Consider the following 15,057-nt stretch of genomic DNA (forward strand, 5'->3'; position numbering starts at 1 on the left):
AGAGGCGGGGAATCAGAGGCGGGGAAACAGAGGCGGGGAATCAGATATGGGGAATCAGAGGTGTGGAATCAGAGGTTGGGAATCAGAGGTTGGGAATCAGAGGCAGGGAATCAGAGGCTTGGAATCAGTTGCAGCGAATCAGATGCGGGGAATCAGAGGCGGGGAATCAGAGCTGGGGAATCAGAGGTGGGGAATCAGAGTTGGGGAATCAGAGGCGGGGACTTAGATATTGGGAAACAGAGGCGGGGAATCAAAGGTGGGGAAACAGAGGCGGGGAATCAGATATGGGGAATCAGAGGTGGGGAATCAGAGGCAGGGAATCAGATGTGCGGAATCAGAGATGGGGAATCAGAGGCAGGGAATCAGAATCAGACGCAGGGAATCAGAGGCCGGGAATCAGAGGCCGGAATCAGATGCCGGGAATAAGAGGCCGGGAATCAGAGGTGGGGATTTAGAGGTGGGGAATGAGATATGGGGAATCAGAGGCGGGGAATCAGAGGCGGGGAAACAGAGGCGGGGAATCAGATATGGGGAATCAGAGGTGCGGAATCAGAGATGGGGAATCAGAGGCCGGGAATCAGAGGCAGGGAATCAAACACGGGGATTCAGATGCGGGGAATCAGAGCTGGGGAATCAGAGGCGGGGAATCAAAGTTGGGGAATCAGAGGCGGGGAATCAGACGCAGGGAATCAATATGGGAAATCAGAGGTGGGGAATCAGACGCAGGGAATCAATATGGGAAATCAGAGTTGGGGAATCAGAGGTTGGGAATCAGAGGAAGGGAATCAGAGGCGAGGAATCAGAGCTGGGGAATCAGAGGCGGGGAATCAGAATTGGGGAATCAGAGATGGGGAATCAGACATGGGGAATCAGAGGCGGGGAATCAGACGCGTGGATTCAGAGGTGGTGAATCAGAGATGTGGAATCAGAGGCGGGGAATCAGAGGCAGGAAATCAGACGCGGGGAATCAGAGGCAGGGAATCATAGCTGGCGAATCAGAGGCGGGGAATGAGATATGGGGAATCAGAGGCGGGGAATCAAAGGCGGTGAATCAGAGATGGGGAATCAGAGGCGGGGAATCAGAGGCAGGGGATCAAACACGGGGAATCAGAGGCGGGGAATCAGAGCTGTGGAATCAGAGGCGGGGAATCAGAGTTGGGGAATCAGAGGTGGGGAATCAGAGCTGGGGAATCAGAGGTGGGGAATCAGAGTCGGGGAATCAGAGGCAGGGAGTCGTATGTGCGGAATCAGAGATGGGGAATCAGAGGTGGGGAATCAGAGGCGGTGAATCTGAGATGGGGAATCAGAGGCGGGGAATCAGAGGCAGGTTATCAGACACGGGGATTCAGAGGCTGGGAATCAGACGGGGGGAATCAAAGGCGGGGAATGAAGCTGGGGAATCAGAGGCAGGGAATCAGAGTTGGGGATTCAGAGGCGGGGAATCAGATATGGGGAAACAGAGGCGGGGATTCAGAGGCGGGCAAACAGAGGCGGGGAATTAGATATGGGGAATCAGTGGTGGGGAATCAGAGGTGGTTTATCAGAGATGGGGAATCACAGGCGGGGAATCAGAGACAGGGAATAGAAAGCGGGGAATCAGAGGCAGGGAATCAGAGCTGGGGAATCAGAGGCGGGGAATCATAGTTGGGAATCAGAGGCGGGGAATCAGATATGGGGAAACAGAGGCGGGGAATCAGGGGCGGGGAAACAGAGGCGGGGAATCAGATATGGGGAATCGGATGCGGGGAATCAGAGGCGGGGAATCAGATATGGGGAATCAGAGGTGGGGAATCAGAGGCAGGTAATCAGATGTGCGGAATCAGAGATGGGGAATCAGAGGCAGGGAATCAGAATCAGAAGCGGGGAGTCAGAGGCCGGGAATCAGAGGCCTGGAATCAGATGCTGGGAATAAGAGGCCGGGAATCAGAGGTGGGGAATCAGAGTCCGGGAATCAGAGATGGGGATTCAGAGGCGGGGAATGAGATATGGAGAATCAGAGGCGGGGAATCAGAGGCGGGAAAACAGAGGTGGGGAATCAGATATGGGGAATCAGAGGTGGCGAATCAAAGGTGGTGAATCAGAGATGGGGAATCAGAGGAGGGGAATCAGAGGCAGGGAATCAAACACGGGGAATCAGAGGCGGGGAATCAGAGCTGGGGAATCAGAGGCTGGGAATCAAAGTTGGGGAATCAGAGGCAGGGAATCAGATATGGGGAAACAGGGGCGGGGAATCAGAGGCGGGGAAACAGAGGCGGGGAATCAGATATGGGGAATCAGAGGCGGGGAATTAGAGTTGGGGAATCAGAGGCAGGGAATCAGAGGCGGGGAAACAGAGGCGGGGAATCAAACACGGGGAATCAGAGGTGGGGAATCAGAGGTTGGGAATCAGAGGCAGGGAATCAGAGGCGGGGAATCAGAGGCGGGGAATCAGAGGCAGGGAATCAGATGTGCGGAATCGGAGATGGGGAATCAGAGGCAGGGAATCAGAGGCGGGGAATCAGAGGCGGGGAATCAGAGGCCGGGAATCAGATATGGGGAAACAGAGGCGGGGAATCAGAGGCGGGGAAACAGAGGCTGGGAATCAGATATGGGGAATCAGAGGTGGGGAATCAGAGGTTGGGAATCAGAGGCAGGGAATCAGAGGCTTGGAATCAGATGCAGGGAATCAGATGCGGGGAATCAGAGGCGGGGAATCAGAGCTGGGGAATCAGAGGTGGGGAATCAGAGTTGGGGAATCAGAGGCGGGGACTTAGATATTGGGAAACAGAGGCAGGGAATCAGAGGCGGGGAATCAGATATGGGGAATCAGAGATGGGGAATCAGAGGCAGGGAATCAGATGTGCGGAATCAGAGATGGGGAATCAAAGGCAGGGAATCAGAATCAGAAGCAGGAAATCAGAGGTGGGGAATCAGAGTCCGGGAATCAGAGATGGGGATTCAGAGGCGGGGAATGAGATATGGGGAATCAGAGGCGGGGAATCAGAGGCGGGGAAACAGAGGCGGGGAATCAGATATGGCGAATCAGAGGTGGCGAATCAAAGGCGGTGAATCAGAGATGGGGAATCAGAGGCCGGGAATCAGAGGCAGGGAATCAAACACGGGGAATCAGAGGAGGGGAATCAGAATTGGGGAATCAGAGATGGGGAATCAGAGATGGGGAATCAGAGGCAGGGAATCAGACGCGGGGAATCAGAGGTGGTGAATCAGAGATGTGGAATCAGAGGCGGGGAATCAGAGGCAGGGAATCAGACGCGGGGAATAAGAGGCGGGGAATCATAGCTGGCGAATCAGAGGCGGGGAATCAGAGGTGGGGAATCAGAGGCGGGGAATCAGATATTGGGAATCAGAGGTGGGGAATCAGAGGTTGTGAATCAGAGATGGGGAATCAGAGGCGGGGAATCAGAGGCCAGTAATCAGACGCGGGGAATCAGAGGCGGGGAATCAGAGCTGGGAAATTAGAGGCAGGGAACAGATATGGGGAAACAGAGGCGGGGAATCAGAGGCGGGCAAATAGAGGCGGGGATCAGATATGGGGAAACAGAGGCGGGGAATCAGAGGCGGGGAAACAGAGACGGGGAATCAGATATGGGGATCAGAGGTGGGGAATCATTGGTTGGGAATCAGACGCTGGGAATCAGAGGCCGGGAATCAGAGGCCGGAATCAGATGCCGGGAATAAGAGGCCGGAAATCAGAGGTGGGGAATCAGAGTCCGGGAATCAGAGATGGGGATTCAGAGGCGGGGAATGAGATATGGGGAATCAGAGGCGGGGAATCAGAGGCGGGGAAACAGAGGCGGGGAATCAGATATGGCGAATCAGAGGTGGCGAATCAAAGGCGGTGAATCAGAGATGGGGAATCAGAGGCCGGGAATCAGAGGCAGGGAATCAAACACGGGGAATCAGAGGAGGGGAATCAGAATTGGGGAATCAGAGATGGGGAATCAGAGATGGGGAATCAGAGGCAGGGAATCAGACGCGGGGAATCAGAGGTGGTGAATCAGAGATGTGGAATCAGAGGCGGGGAATCAGAGGCAGGGAATCAGACGCGGGGAATAAGAGGCGGGGAATCATAGCTGGCGAATCAGAGGCGGGGAATCAGAGGTGGGGAATCAGAGGCAGGGAATCAGATATTGGGAATCAGAGGTGGGGAATCAGAGGTTGTGAATCAGAGATGGGGAATCAGAGGCGGGGAATCAGAGGCCAGTAATCAGACGCGGGGAATCAGAGGCGGGGAATCAGAGCTGGGAAATTAGAGGCAGGGAACAGATATGGGGAAACAGAGGCGGGGAATCAGAGGCGGGCAAATAGAGGCGGGGATCAGATATGGGGAAACAGAGGCGGGGAATCAGAGGCGGGGAAACAGAGACGGGGAATCAGATATGGGGATCAGAGGTGGGGAATCATTGGTTGGGAATCAGACGCTGGGAATCAGAGGCTGGGAATCAGATGCATGGAATCAGATGCGGGGAATCAGAGGCGGGGAATCAAGCTGGGGAATCAGAGGTGGGGAATCAAAGTTGGGGAATCAGAGGCGGGGAATTAGATATGGGGAAACAGAGGCGGGGAATCAGAGGCGGGGAAACAGAGGCGGGGAATCAGATATGGGGAATCAGAGGTGGGGAATCAGAGGCGGGCAAATAGAGGCGGGGATCAGATATGGGGAAACAGAGGCGGGGAATCAGAGGCGGGGAAACAGAGGCGGGGAATCAGATATGGGGAATCAGAGGTGGGGAATCAGAGGTTGGGAATCAGAGATGCGGAATTGGAGGCGGGGAATGGGATATGGGGAATCAGAGGCGGGGAATCAGAGGCGGGGAAACAGAGGCGGGGAATCAGATATGGGGAATCAGAGGTGTGGAATCAGAGGTTGGGAATCAGAGGTTGGGAATCAGAGGCAGGGAATCAGAGGCTTGGAATCAGTTGCAGGGAATCAGATGCGGGGAATCAGAGGCGGGGAATCAGAGCTGGGGAATCAGAGGTGGGGAATCAGAGTTGGGGAATCAGAGGCGGGGACTTAGATATTGGGAAACAGAGGCGGGGAATCAAAGGTGGGGAAACAGAGGCGGGGAATCAGATATGGGGAATCAGAGGTGGGGAATCAGAGGCAGGAAATCAGAATCAGACGCAGGGAATCAGAGGCCTGGAATCAGAGGCCGGAATCAGATGCCGGGAATAAGAAGCCGGGAATCAGAGGTGGGGAATCAGAGTCCGGGAATCAGAGATGGGGATTTAGAGGCGGGGAATGAGATATGGGGAATCAGAGGCGGGGAATCAGAGGCGGGGAAACAGAGGCGGGGAATCAGATATGGGGAATCAGAGGTTGCGAATCAAAGGCGGTGAATCAGAGATGGGGAATCAGAGGCCGGGAATCAGAGGCAGGGAATCAAACACGGGGAATCAGATGCGGGGAATCAGAGCTGGGGAATCAGAGGCGGGGAATCAGAGTTGGGGAATCAGATGCGGGGAATCAGACGCAGGGAATCAATATGGGAAATCAGAGGTGGGGAATCAGACGCAGGGAATCAATATGGGAAATCAGAGTTGGGGAATCAGAGGTTGGGAATCAGAGGAAGGGAATCAGAGGCGAGGAATCAGAGCTGGGGAATCAGAGGCGGGGAATCAGAATTGGGGAATCAGAGATGGGGAATCAGAGATGGGGAATAAGAGGCGGGGAATCAGACGCGTGGAATCAGAGGTGGTGAATCAGAGATGTGGAATCAGAGGCGGGGAATCAGAGGCAGGGAATCAGACGCGGGGAATCAGAGGCGGGGAATCATAGCTGGCGAATCAGAGGCGGGGAATGAGATATGGGGAATCAGAGGCGGGGAATCAGAGGCGGGGAAACAGTGGCGAGGAATCAGATATGGGGAATCAGAGGTGGCGAATCAAAGGCGGTGAATCAGAGATGGGGAATCAGAGGCGGGGAATCAGAGGCAGGGGATCAAACACGGGGAATCAGAGGCGGGGAATTTGAGCTGTGGAATCAGAGGCGGGGAATCAGAGTTGGGGAATCAGAGGCGGGGAATCAGAGCTGGGGAATCAGAGGTGGGGAATCAGAGTCGGGGAATCAGAGGCAGGGAATCAGACGCGGGGAATAAGAGGCGGGGAATCATAGCTGGCGAATCAGAGGCGGGGAATCAGAGGTGGGGAATCAGAGGCGGGGAATCAGATATTGGGAATCAGAGGTGGGGAATCAGAGGCAGGGAAACAGAGACGGGGAATCAGAGGCGGGGAAACAGAGGCGGGGAATCAGATATGGGGAATCAGAGGTGTGGAATCAGAGGTTGGGAATCAGAGATGCGGAATTGGAGGCGGGGAATGGGATATGGGGAATCAGAGGCGGGGAATCAGAGGCGGGGAAACAGAGGCGGGGAATCAGATATGTGGAATCAGAGGTGTGGAATCAGAGGTTGGGAATCAGAGGTTGGGAATCAGAGGCAGGGAATCAGAGGCTTGGAATCAGTTGCAGGGAATCAGATGCGGGGAATCAGAGGCGGGGAATCAGAGCTGGGGAATCAGAGGTGGGGAATCAGAGTTGGGGAATCAGAGGCGGGGACTTAGATATTGGGAAACAGAGGCGGGGAATCAAAGGTGGGGAAACAGAGGCGGGGAATCAGATATGGGGAATCAGAGGTGGGGAATCAGAGGCAGGGAATCAGATGTGCGGAATCAGAGATGGGGAATCAGAGGCAGGGAATCAGAATCAGACGCAGGGTATCAGAGGCCGGGAATCAGAGGCCGGAATCAGATGCCGGGAATAAGAGGCCGGGTATCGGAGGTGGGGAATCAGAGTCCGGGAATCAGAGATGGGGATTTAGAGGCGGGGAATGAGATATGGGGAATCAGAGGCGGGGAATCAGAGGCGGGGAAACAGAGGCGGGGAATCAGATATGGGGAATCAGAGGTGGGGAATCAGAGGCAGGGAATCAGAGATGGGGAATCAGAGGCCGGGAATCAGAGGCAGGGAATCAAACACGGGGAATCAGATGTGGGGAATCAGAGCTGGGGAATCAGAGTTGGGGAATCAGAGGCGGGGAATCAGACGCAGGGAATCAATATGGGAAATCAGAGGTGGGGAATCAGACGCAGGGAATCAATATGGGAAATCAGAGTTGGGGAATCAGAGGTTGGGAATCAGAGGAAGGGAATCAGAGGCGAGGAATCAGAGCTGGGGAATCAGAGGCGGGGAATCAGAATTGGGGAATCAGAGATGGGGAATCAGAGATGGGGAATCTGAGGCGGGGAATCAGACGCGTGGAATCAGAGGTGGTGAATCAGAGATGTGGAATCAGAGGCGGGGAATCAGAGGCAGGGAATCAGACGCGGGGAATCAGAGGCGGGGAATCATAGCTGGCGAATCAGAGGCGGGGAATGAGATATGGGGAATCAGAGGCGGGGAATCAGAGGCGGGGAAACAGTGGCGAGGAATCAGATATGGGGAATCAGAGGTGGCGAATCAAAGGCGGTGAATCAGAGATGGGGAATCAGAGGCGGGGAATCAGAGGCAGGGGATCAAACACGGGGAATCAGAGGCGGGGAATCAGAGCTGTGGAATCAGAGGCGGGGAATCAGAGTTGGGGAATCAGAGGCGGGGTATCAGAGCTGGGGAATCAGAGGTGGGGAATCATAGCTGGCGAATCAGAGGCGGGGAATCAGAGGTGGGGAATAAGAGGCGGGGAATCAGATATTGGGAATCAGAGGTGGGGAATCAGAGGCGGGGAAACAGAGGCGGGGAATCAGATATGGGGAATCAGAGGTGGGGAATCAGAGGTTGTGAATCAGAGATGGGGAATCAGAGGCGGGGAATCAGAGGCTGGTAATCAGACGCGGGGAATCAGAGGCGGGGAATCAGACATGGGAAATTAGAGGCAGGGAATCAGAGTTGGGGATTCAGAGGCGGGGAATCAGATATGGGGAAACAGAGGCGGGGAATCAGAGGCGGGCAAATAGAGGCGGGGATCAGATATGGGGAAACAGAGGCGGGGAATCAGAGGCGGGGAAACAGAGGCGGGGAATCAGAGCTGGGGAATCAGAGGTGGGGAATCAGAGTTGGGGAATCAGAGGCGGGGACAGATATTGGGAAACAGAGGCGGGGAATCAAAGGTGGGGAAACAGAGGCGGGGAATCAGATATGGGGAATCAGAGGTGGGGAATCAGAGGCAGGGAATCAGATGTGCGGAATCAGAGATGGGGAATCAGAGGCAGGGAATCAGAATCAGACGCAGGGAATCAGAGGCCGGGAATCAGAGGCCGGAATCAGATGCCGGGAATAAGAGGCCGGGAATCAGAGGTGGGGAATCAGAGTCCGGGAATCAGAGATGGGGATTAAGAGGCGGGGAATGAGATATGGGGAATCAGAGGCGGGGAATCAGAGGCGGGGAAACAGAGGCGGGGAATCAGATATGGGGAATCAGAGGTTGCGAATCAAAGGCGGTGCATCAGAGATGGGGAATCAGAGGCCGGGAATCAGAGGCAGGGAATCAAACACGGGGAATCAGATGCGGGGAATCAGAGCTGGGGAATCAGAGGCGGGGAATCAGAGTTGGGGAATCAGAGGCGGGGAATCAGACGCAGGGAATCAATATGGGAAATCAGAGGTGGGGAATCAGACGCAGGGAATCAATATGGGAAATCAGAGTTGGGGAATCAGAGGTTGGGAATCAGAGGAAGGGAATCAGAGGCGAGGAATCAGAGCTGGGGAATCAGAGGCGGGCAATCAGAATTAGGAAATCAGAGATGGGGAATCAGAGATGGGGAATCAGAGGCGGGGAATCAGACGCGTGGAATCAGAGGTGGTGAATCAGAGATGTGGAATCAGAGGCGGGGAATCAGAGGCAGGGAATCAGACGCGGGGAATCAGAGGCGGGGAATCATAGCTGGCGAATCAGAGGCGGGGAATGAGATATGGGGAATCAGAGGCGGGGAATCAGAGGCGGGGAAACAGTGGCGAGGAATCAGATATGGGGAATCAGAGGTGGCGAATCAAAGGCGGTGAATCAGAGATGGGGAATCAGAGGCGGGGAATCAGAGGCAGGGGATCAAACACGGGGAATCAGAGGCGGGGAATCAGAGCTGTGGAATCAGAGGTGGGGAATCAGAGTTGGGGAATCAGAGGCGGGGAATCAGAGCCTGGGAATCAGAGGTGGGGAATCAGAGTCGGGGAATCAGAGGCAGGGAGTCGGATGTGCGGAATCAGAGATGGGGAATCAGAGGTGGGGAATCAGAGGCGGTGAATCTCAGATGGGGAATCAGAGGCGGGGAATCAGAGGCAGGTTATCAGACGCGGGGATTCAGAGGCTGGGAATCAGACGGGGGGAATCAAAGGCGGGGAATGAAGCTGGGGAATCAGAGGCAGGGAATCAGAGTTGGGGATTCAGAGGCGGGGAATCAGATATGGGGAAACAGAGGCGGGGAATCAGAGGCGGGCAAACAGAGGCGGGGAATTAGATATGGGGAATCAGTGGTGGGGAATCAGAGTTGGTTTATCAGAGATGGGGAATCAGAGGCGGGGAATCAGAGGCAGGGAATAGAACGCAGGGAATCAGAGGCAGGGAATCAGAGCTGGGGAATCAGAGGCGGGGAATCATAGTTGGGAATCAGAGGGGGGGAATCAGATATGGGGAAACAGAGGCGGGGAATCAGGGGCGGGGAAACAGAGGCGGGGAATCAGATATGGGGAATCGGATGCGGGGAATCAGAGGCGGGGAATCAGATATGGGGAATCAGAGGTGGGGAATCAGAGGCAGGTAATCAGATGTGCGGAATCAGAGATGGGGAATCAGAGGCAGGGAATCAGAATCAGAAGCGGGGAGTCAGAGGCCGGGAATCAGAGGCCTGGAATCAGATGCTGGGAATAAGAGGCCGGGAATCAGAGGTGGGGAATCAGAGTCCGGGAATCAGAGATGGGGATTCAGAGGCGGGGAATGAGATATGGAGAATCAGAGGCGGGGAATCAGAGGCGGGAAAACAGAGGTGGGGAATCAGATATGGGGAATCAGAGGTGGCGAATCAAAGGTGGTGAATCAGAGATGGGGAATCAGAGGAGGGGAATCAGAGGCAGGGAATCAAACACGGGGAATTAGAGGCGGGGAATCAGAGCTGGGGAATCAGAGGCTGGGAATCAAAGTTGGGGAATCAGAGGCAGGGAATCAGATATGGGGAAACAGGGGCGGGGAATCAGAGGCGGGGAAACAGAGGCGGGGAATCAGATACGGGGAATCAGAGGCGGGGAATTAGAGTTGGGGAATCAGAGGCGGGGAATCAGAGGCGGGGAAACAGAAGCGGGGAATCAAACACGGGGAATCAGAGGTGGGGAATCAGAGTTTGGGAATCAGAGGCAGGGAATCAGAGGCGGGGAATCAGAGGCGGGGAATCAGAGGCAGGGAATCAGATGTGCGGAATCGGAGATGGGGAATCAGAGGCAGGGAATCAGAGGCGGGGAATCAGAGGCGGGGAATCAGAGGCCGGGAATCAGATATGGGGAAACAGAGGCGGGGAATCAGAGGCGGGGAAACAGAGGCTGGGAATCAGATATGGGGAATCAGAGGTGGGGAATCAGAGTTGGGGAATCAGAGGCGGGGACTTAGATATTGGGAAACAGAGGCAGGGAATCAGAGGCGGGGAATCAGATATGGGGAATCAGAGATGGGGAATCAGAGGCAGGGAATAAGATGTGCGGAATCAGAGATGGGGAATCAAAGGCAGGGAATCAGAATCAGAAGCAGGGAATCAGAGGCCGGGAATCAGAGGCCGGAATCAGATGCCGGGAATAAGAGGCAAGAAATCAGAGGTGGGGAATCAGAGTCCGGGAATCAGAGATGGGGATTCAGAGGCGGGGAATGAGATATGGGGAATCAGAGGCGGGGAATAAGAGGCGGGGAAACAGAGGCGGGGAATCAGATATGGCGAATCAGAGGTGGCGAATCAAAGGCGGTGAATCAGAGATGGGGAATCAGAGGCCGGGAATCAGAGGCAGGGAATCAAACACGGGGAATCAGAGGAGGGGAATCAGAATTGGGGAATCAGAGATGGGGAATCAGAGATGGGGAATCAGAGGCAGGGAATCAGACGTGGGGAATCAGAGGTGGTGAATCAGAGATGTGGAATCAGAGGCAGGGAATCAGACGCGGGGAATAAGAGGCGGGGAATCATAGCTGGCGAATCAGAGGCGGGGAATCAGAGGTGGGGAATCAGAGGCGGGGAAGCAGATATTGGGAATCAGAGGTGGGGAATCAGAGGCGGGGAAACAGAGGCGGGGAATAGGAGGCGGGGAAACAGAGGCGGGGAATCAGATATGGGGAATCAGAGGTGGGGAATCAGAGGTTGGGAATCAGAGATGCGGAATTGGAGGCGGGGAATGGGATATGGGGAATCAGAGGCGGGGAATCAGAGGCGGGGAAACAGAGGCGGGGAATCAGATATGGGGAATCAGAGGTGTGGAATCAGAGGTTGGGAATCAGATTTTGGGTATCAGAGGCAGGGAATCAGAGGCTTGGAATCAGTTGCAGGGAATCAGATGCGGGGAATCAGAGGCGGGGAATCAGAGCTGGGGAATCAGAGGTTGGGAATCAGAGTTGGGGAATCAGAGGCGGGGACTTAGATATTGGGAAACAGAGGCGGGGAATCAAAGGTGGGGAAACAGAGGCGGGGAATCAGATATGGGGAATCAGAGGTGGGGAATCAGAGGCAGGGAATCAGATGTGCGGAATCAGAGATGGGGAATCAGAGGCAGGGAATCAGAATCAGACGCAGGGAATCAGAGGCCGGGAATCAGAGGCCGGAATCAGATGCCGGGAATAAGAGGCCGGGAATCAGAGGTGGGGATTCAGAGTCCGGGAATCAGAGATGGGGATTTAGAGGCGGGGAATGAGATATGGGGAATCAGAGGCGGGGAATCAGAGGCGGGGAAACAGAGGCTGGGAATCAGATATGGGGAATCAGAGGTGGGGAATCAGAGATGGGGAATCAGAGGCCGGGAATCAGAGGCAGGGAATCAAACACGGGGATTCAGATGCGGGGAATCAGAGCTGGGGAATCAATATGGGAAATCAGAGGTGGGGAATCAGACGCAGGGAATCAATATGGGAAATCAGAGGTGGGGAATCAGACGCAGGGAATCAATATGGGAAATCAGAGTTGGGGAATCAGGGGTTGGGAATCAGAGGAAGGGAATCAGAGGCGAGGAATCAGAGCTGGGGAATCAGAGGCGGGGAATCAGAATTGGGAAATCAGAGATGGGGAATCAGAGATGGGGAATCAGAGGCAGGGAATCAGACGCGTGGAATCAGAGGTGGTGAATCAGAGATGTGGAATCAGAGGCGGGGAATCAGAGGCAGGAAATCAGACGCGGGGAATCAGAGGCGGGGAATCATAGCTGGCGAATCAGAGGCGGGGAATGAGATATGGGGAATCAGAGGCGGGGAATCAAAGGCGGTGAATCAGAGATGGGGAATCAGAGGCGGGGAATCAGAGGCAGGGGATCAAACACGGGGAATCAGAGGCGGGGAATCAGAGCTGTGGAATCAGAGGCGGGGAATCAGAGTTGGGGAATCAGAGGCGGGGAATCAGAGCTGGGGAATCAGAGGTGGGGAATCAGAGTCGGGGAATCAGAGTTGGGGAATCAGAGGCGGGGAATCAGAGGCGGTGAATCTGAGATGGGGAATCAGAGGCGGGGAATCAGAGGCAGGTTATCAGACACGGGGATTCAGAGGCTGGGAATCAGACGGGGGGAATCAAAGGCGGGGAATGAAGCTGGGGAATCAGAGGCAGGGAATCAGAGTTGGGGATTCAGAGGCGGGGAATCAGATATGGGGAAACAGAGGCGGGGATTCAGAGGCGGGCAAACAGAGGCGGGGAATTAGATATGGGGAATCAGTGGTGGGGAATCAGAGGTGGTTTATCAGAGATGGGGAATCACAGGCGGGGAATCAGAGACAGGGAATAGAACGCGGGGAATCAGAGGCAGGGAATCAGAGCTGGGGAATCAGAGGCGGGGAATCATAGTTGGGAATCAGAGGCGGGGAATCAGATATGGGGAATCAGAGGCGGGGAATCAGAGGCGGGGAAACAGAGGCGAGGAATCAGATATGGGGAATCAGAGGTGGGGAATCAGAGGCAGGGAATCAGAGATGGGGAATCAGAGGCGGGGACAGATATTGGGAAACAGAGGCGGGAAATCAAAGGTGGGGAAACAGAGGCGGGGAATCAGATATGGGGAATCAGAGGTGGGGAATCAGAGGCAGGGAATCAGATGTGCGGAATCAGAGATGGGGAATCAGAGGCAGGGAATCAGAATCAGACGCAGGGAATCAGAGGCCGGGAATCAGAGGCCGGAATCAGATGCCGGGAATAAGAGGCCGGGAATCAGAGGTCGGGAATCAGAGTCCGGGAATCAGAGATGGGGATTAAGAGGCGGGGAATGAGATATGGGGAATCAGAGGCGGGGAATCAGAGGCGGGGAAACAGAGGCGGGGAATCAGATATGGGGAATCAGAGGTTGCGAATCAAAGGCGGTGCATCAGAGATGGGGAATCAGAGGCCGGGAATCAGAGGCAGGGAATCAAACACGGGGAATCAGATGCGGGGTATCAGAGCTGGGGAATCAGAGGCGGGGAATCAGAGTTGGGGAATCAGAGGCGGGGAATCAGACGCAGGGAATCAATATGGGAAATCAGAGGTGGGGAATCAGACGCAGGGAATCAATATGGGAAATCAGAGTTGGGGAATCAGAGGTTGGGAATCAGAGGAAGGGAATCAGAGGCGAGGAATCAGAGCTGGGGAATCAGAGGCGGGCAATCAGAATTAGGAAATCAGAGATGGGGAATCAGAGATGGGGAATCAGAGGCGGGGAATCAGACGCGTGGAATCAGAGGTGGTGAATCAGAGATGTGGAATCAGAGGCGGGGAATCAGAGGCAGGGAATCAGACGCGGGGAATCAGAGGCGGGGTATCATAGCTGGCGAATCAGAGGCGGGGAATGAGATATGGGGAATCAGAGGCGGGGAATCAGAGGCGGGGAAACAGTGGCGAGGAATCAGATATGGGGAATCAGAGGTGGCGAATCAAAGGCGGTGAATCAGAGATGGGGAATCAGAGGCGGGGAATCAGAGGCAGGGGATCAAACACGGGGAATCAGAGGCGGGGAATCAGAGCTGTGGAATCAGAGGTGGGGAATCAGAGTTGGGGAATCAGAGGCGGGGAATCAGAGCCTGGGAATCAGAGGTGGGGAATCAGAGTCGGGGAATCAGAGGCAGGGAGTCGGATGTGCGGAATCAGAGATGGGGAATCAGAGGTGGGGAATCAGAGGCGGTGAATCTCAGATGGGGAATCAGAGGCGGGGAATCAGAGGCAGGTTATCAGACGCGGGGATTCAGAGGCTGGGAATCAGACGGGGGGAATCAAAGGCGGGGAATGAAGCTGGGGAATCAGAGGCAGGGAATCAGAGTTGGGGATTCAGAGGCGGGGAATCAGATATGGGGAAACAGAGGCGGGGAATCAGAGGCGGGCAAACAGAGGCGGGGAATTAGATATGGGGAATCAGTGGTGGGGAATCAGAGGTGGTTTATCAGAGATGGGGAATCAGAGGCGGGGAATCAGAGGCAGGGAATAGAACGCAGGGAATCAGAGGCAGGGAATCAGAGCTGGGGAATCAGAGGCGGGGAATCATAGTTGGGAATCAGAGGCGGGGAATCAGATATGGGGAAACAGATGCGGGGAATCAGGGGCGGGGAAACAGAGGCGGGGAATCAGATATGGGGAATCGGATGCGGGGAATCAGAGGCGGGGAATCAGATATGGGGAATCAGAGGTGGGGAATCAGAGGCAGGTAATCAGATGTGCGGAATCAGAGATGGGGAATCAGAGGCAGGGAATCAGAATCAGAAGCGGGGAGTCAGAGGCCGGGAATCAGAGGCCTGGAATCAGATGCTGGGAATAAGAGGCCGGGAATCAGAGGTGGGGAATCAGAGTCCGGGAATCAGAGATGGGGATTCAGAGGCGGGGAATGAGATATGGAGAATCAGAGGCGGGGAATCAGAGGCGGGAAAACAGAGGTGGGGA

This window comes from Narcine bancroftii, unplaced genomic scaffold (genome assembly GCF_036971445.1).
Source record: "Narcine bancroftii isolate sNarBan1 unplaced genomic scaffold, sNarBan1.hap1 Scaffold_160, whole genome shotgun sequence".
Taxonomy (NCBI): Eukaryota; Metazoa; Chordata; class Chondrichthyes; order Torpediniformes; family Narcinidae; genus Narcine; species Narcine bancroftii.